This window comes from Mustela nigripes, chromosome 13 (assembly GCF_022355385.1).
Source record: "Mustela nigripes isolate SB6536 chromosome 13, MUSNIG.SB6536, whole genome shotgun sequence".
Lineage (NCBI taxonomy): Eukaryota > Metazoa > Chordata > Mammalia > Carnivora > Mustelidae > Mustela > Mustela nigripes.
Genome location: NC_081569.1, coordinates 138,167,610 through 138,173,300, shown reverse-complemented (window position 1 = coordinate 138,173,300; position 5,691 = coordinate 138,167,610). Strand labels below are relative to the sequence as shown.

General features: G+C 39.7%; 1 long non-coding RNA gene across 1 annotated transcript; it reads right to left on the bottom strand.

Moving 5' to 3' along the window:
• Positions 1-3,595: 3,595 nt before the first annotated feature.
• Positions 3,596-5,435, bottom strand: LOC131998923 (uncharacterized). The gene is made up of 3 exons (XR_009398925.1): positions 5,346-5,435; positions 4,004-4,222; positions 3,596-3,858 (listed from the first exon to the last, which is right to left on the bottom strand). It is a non-coding gene; the product is annotated as an uncharacterized LOC131998923 (long non-coding RNA).
• Between the last annotated feature and the right edge of the window lie 256 nt (positions 5,436-5,691).

The following is a 5,691-nucleotide window of genomic DNA, read 5'->3' as shown; positions in this document are numbered from 1 at the left end:
CATGAGTTCCATATATGTGTACAGCAGGAACACAGGCATTCTCTCCTAAACATTCTGGCTTGAAGAGCTAATTAATATCACTCTTCTTTCCAAGATGAGATCTCAGCGGCAACAGATCTACCTCACCATGAGAGTAGTCTTCTTCAGAATAATTACTCTCCACTTACTACATTAAATCCCTCTTATAACTTTTCCCTGTTGTTGTACCATGTTCTGGCTTTTATTCAGAAGAGCGATTGTCCATCCGTGCTAAGGATACTTCATTAAGAATGCATGACACCACTCATCACTCCTTACACTGGGATCTTCTGAAACTTTCACTGGAGCCCATGATTGGAATCCAAAGAGGAATCACCATTGCTTTCTCATCTGAAGGGCCAGAAGGGTTAGGGAAATGAAAGAGAAGAAAGATTATCAAGTCTTTGGGGGCAAATCTTATATGGAAGTAGGATTTTTAGTCAAAGGGGCCTCAAATTTCTTATTGTCCATTTTATTTCCAAGGAGGCAAAATAATTTCCAGGAGAAGTAATATGCCCTGAATCATGAAGCTGGTCAGCAGAAGTTGGGGATATCTTTCCCTGCATGTTCTGCCTCAGAGGTCCGAGGCTCTCTCACTGGTCTTGTTGTTTCAAACCAGTGATGCTCATGTACACCCAAAATACTCTCCGCCTCATTGTCCCCTCCTCCTAGAATGTTCTTTCTCCTTTATGTAGGGAAAGAACTCTCTTTAGTCAGGTCAGTAACCAATGGCCACCTCCTCAGAGACACCCTCACTGATCATAACTTTCTGAAATAGATTCCCTCCTCAGTGGCTCTCCCCTCACCCTGCCTTATACTCCTCTGTAGACCCTTTTGACACCTGAAAATGTACTTTAAACTTGTTTGTTACTTCTTGGCTTTCACAGTAGGAGAGATTTTTGTATAAAGTAAGTATTCAGTATTTGGCCGGTGAGGGCTTCAGGGTTTAGTGGTTGAATAGAGGGTGTCATGTGGTGAAATTGCAAGAATCGCAAGATTGTATTCAACTCATGTAAAGCACTTAAAAATAGGAAGCCTCTGTTTGATTTTGTTTGGTTTCCCCACAGCATTCTTGCAAAGCAGGTACTTAAAAATAAGTATCTATGACCAGGAAGAGTGGCTTTGGGTTTCCAGCCATGTGTCTTACCAAATCTCCCTGTGGTCCCCCAAAAGTTCAGTTGCCTTGCAAAAGCCAAACATCTTGGCACCAGTTACTGTGGCTCTTCAAATGCCAAGGTCCCTCCAAAATTCCCTGAGGATTTTCTCTGATGTCTCTTAATGGGCAGGAAAATATTATTCTGCCAGTGAGGGCTGGAGGATCCCAAAGCTGAATTAGGAGTGTGGGCATAGCAAAAGGAGTATTGAACATGAAGTGGTAGGGTGGCCCTCAAAATGCCAGTGGTTGGGCTGGTTCTTCAGAAGGGAAAGATGGAAGACAATTGAGAATGGCTCACTGATGGGATGATATAGCCTTCCTCCCTTCTGTTCTGTCTACATCCCCATATGTATGTAATGGTCTGGTAAGTCACCATAATATAAGTCTGCTACTGAGTTGCAGCAGATAGAAGAAGACCTTTACTTTGACCTGGGTCTGCCTTGGCTCATGCCTCATGCTTACTGAGCTGACTTCCTCTTCTGCAAAATGGCAGCAATCGCTCTTGTCCCATCCAAATGAGAAGTGTTGGGGCCTGGGGAGCTGACTTGCCTAAATACCTCTTAGGTCATGAAGTCCTACACAAATATACAGCTCCAATTATCTGCCACAAAGTCTCAGTAAATGGTGTCTTGTTTTGTTTGGTTTAGTTGTTCAGGACAATATGTTTGTCCTGATCTTGCATTCTGAGAGCTCACAGGAATTTTAAATTTAATTTGATTTCTCTGATTCTGGCTTTCCCTCCACTTCCTATTTCAAGAATGATCCATTTCTCTTTGGTTTCAGGTTCTAACGATGGGATTTTTTCCCCCTTTTTTCTTTTCTTTTCTTTTTTTTTTTTTTTGCATTCTGATTGCAAGCACAGCTTAACAAAGCCATATTTAAATGCAGGGAAATGTCACTTACATGTTAAAAAGCTCACAGAATCAAGTCAGTCTCTGCTGAATCTTTGAAGATGTTGTTTAATAAAAACCAAGAGATCTTTCTGACGCTGTCCAACAAAACTCTGGTAGATTTGTTCTGTGCATATTTTTGACAATAGTGATAAAAAAGTGGAGGGGGGGGGAGAGACAGGGTGCATCACAACAATCATTTTTCATTATAGTCAGATACCCTCCAGCTTCAGTGCAACACAGTCGATCCACAAAGATTGGGTATTAATTATGAAGGTGCACTTCAATTTATCAGCAAAGGATATCAAACAGGCCAAACACCACAGCCTCTCATATAATTTATCTCTTCCTTGTAGGGAGGCAGATAGCAACGATTTGCAAATTGCCTCCTCTGCAAAAGAAGGGAGAAAAACATACACACACAACACACAATTAAAAGCAGATAAGCATCAGGCGATGTGTCACATTTTCAGCAGAAAGCCAAAAGTGGAGGTCTTAATCTCCGGGGTTGGTTTGCTTCGAGTACTCACTGATACTTCCCTTGATGTGACTACTTAACTCCTATTAAAATTAATAGGGGTCAGGCTTGATCATCAAGGGAGAGAGGGCCTCCTGGCGCGTATAGGCTTCAAGTAATAAGGATTTGGTGATTACTATATTATTTGTCTGTTCATTTTCAGATTATCTTGTAAGTGTATGCTCTTTGTGATCTTTGGTCCAATTATAAAGAATAACATGTCGTGTAGGATCTATTTTTATTAAAGCAGCTTTCTTCCCTTAAGAAGCATATAATTTGAGAGGGCATATTGACAGGATCTTAATACATAGAGCTCAAAACTTACTTGTTCCCCAAAGAAGTCATGTTAGTTACTGTCTCTAACCTAGGCATACTTTTGTGAGAACCTGGACCCAAAGATTTGAAGAGTATCAAATCATAGAAAAACCCAGTGGTTTTTCTGGTTTAGTAGAAGGAGAGAGTAAGTTTGCTCCAATCTGTGATCCCATCTCAGAGCCAAATGCAAAATCCACGGCAACAATAATTATCAAACTTCTTTGAGACTCCATTTACTCTTCTGTTAAATGGGTATAAAATCACCAGCTTCAATGCTCTGTGGGAAAAAAAAAGCACATTTGAGTACTGAGTGTCATATGTAAGTTATAAATCATTGAATTCTATACCTGAAACTGATATTGCACTGTATGTTCACTAGTGAAATTTTAAATTTAAAAGAAACACTTATTTTGATAAATGCAACTCTGATACATGGCTGGTGGAATTATAAAATGGTATAACCACTTTAGAAAACAGTTTGGCAGCTTCTTATAAAGTTCAGTGTGCCCCTATCCTATGAAGTAGCAATTCTACTCCTAGATATTTACCGAAAATTAAAAATATGTATGAAAATGAAAAGATCATGTTGAACTTTTATTTAACTGTTTTAAAAAAGATTTTATTTATTTACTTGAATGAAATAGAGAGAGCACGAGCAAGAGGGAGGGACAGAAGAAGAAGGAGAAAGAGACTCTCCCACTGAGCAGGGAGCCCAATGCGGGACTCTATCCCAGGACCCCAGAATCGTGATCTGAGCGGACGGCAGACTCTTAACCAACTGACCCACCCAGGCGTCCTCCAAAAAAGACCATGTTTATAAAACCACCCAGAATAAGGAGCTGCAGCAAACGTGACAAAAGTTACCCAATGTTACAGTGTCTGATCTGTGCATGGAGGAGGATCAAGGAGAACCAAAGAGTCAGAGTCCATTTTCCGTGTTCTGACGTATTGCCAACTGAATTCTGTGCATTAAAGAAATGAGAACAACAAAAACAATGAACATGAATAACCGTTGGCAGCGTAAGAGACCTTTTAAAGGTACAGCGACAAAGAGGGCAGTCCTTTGAAACCAATATGTTTGCCGTCATGAAAAATCACGCTGCACACCTCTCATTGTTCTCACTTCACTGCAGAGGGTGAAAGCCACGTCTCCAACCTCCTCCGATCTACAGGTAAGCATTCAGGAGCCTCTGAGATATGCTTTCGGGGCAGCTGAGTGCCGTGAATAGGATCAGTCGCTCACGGAGAAAGCAATGATGGAGAAAGGAGTGATGAGATGGAGACTTTTCAAACGTTTATGTGCAGATAAAAATGCTGTGCTCCGACCTATGGAATGAGAGAAAAGACTTGCAAAACCTGTGTTTGATGAGCGGCTAATATTTCACATGTATATGGAACTCCTACAACTCAACAGAAAAAAAATAAAATAAAATAACTGATTTGAAAAACGGAGAGAGGGCTTGAATATACATTTCTCCAAAGAATATGCACAAATGACCAACAGTTGCGGGGAAAGGTGTTCAATATCTCTCATCATCAGGAAATGCAGATCAAAACTACAAGAATTCACTTATCATCATGAGCACTGAGTACGGTATGGAAGTGTTAAAACACTATAGTTCACGCCTGAGACTAATGTCATGCTGTATGTTAACTATACTGAAATTAAAATTTCTAAGACAGGTAAAATAAAAAAACACATTGAGATATTCCCGCTCACACTTGTTAGAATAGCTAGTATCAAAAAGAGAAGAACTAAATGTAGAAACTTGTCCAGTCACTCTGTTGTACACCTGAAACTAGTATAATATTTTATGTTAACTATACCAATACAGAGGTTGCCCCTTAAAATTTAAAGTAGAGCTACCACATGAGCCAACAATTTCCCTTCTAAGAATACATTCGGAGAAAATGAAATCAGTATCTCAAAGACACGTCTGTACCTCCATATTCATTGCCACATTATTCACAATCGCAAAGCCATGGAAACAATCTAAATGCCTGCTTAGAAGAGAAAGAAGGAAGTCCTGCCATTTACACCAACGTGGATGAACCTCGAGGACCTTCCCAAATGAATGAAGTCAGATAGAGAAAGACAAATACTGTGCGATCTCACTTATTTGTAGATCTTGAATGCATTGAACTCATAGGAACAGAATGGTGGTTGTCAGGGTAAGGGGTAAGGAAGATAGAGGAATATTAGTCAGACAGTACAGACTTCAGTATGGTATAAATAGATTCTGAGAATCTAGGTAAACCATGATGACTATAGTTAACAATATTATGTTGTATGTTTGAAAGTTGCCGTGAGAATAGAGCTTTAATGTTTTCACCATAACAACACCAGCAACAAAATAGTAATCATGTGAGGTAAAGGATGTGTTAACAAACCTTACTGTGGTAAATATTTCGCAAGATATATACATTTCGATCAAAATGGGTAAAGTACCTCAACGTGAGACAGGAATCCCTCAGAATCCTAGAGGAGAACATAGGCAGTAACCTCTTCGATATCAGCCACAGCAATTTCTTTCAAGATATGTCTCTAAAGGCAAAGGAAACAAAAGCGAAAATGAACTTTTGGGACTTCATCAAGATCAAAAGCTTCTGCACAGCAAAGGAAACAGTCAACAAAACAAAGAGGCAACCCACGAAATGGGAGAAGATATTTGCAAATGACAGTACAGACAAAAGGTTGATATCCAGGATCTATAATGAACTCCTCAAACTCAACACACACAAAACAGACAATCATATTAAAAAAATGGGCAGAAGATATGAACAGACACTTCTTC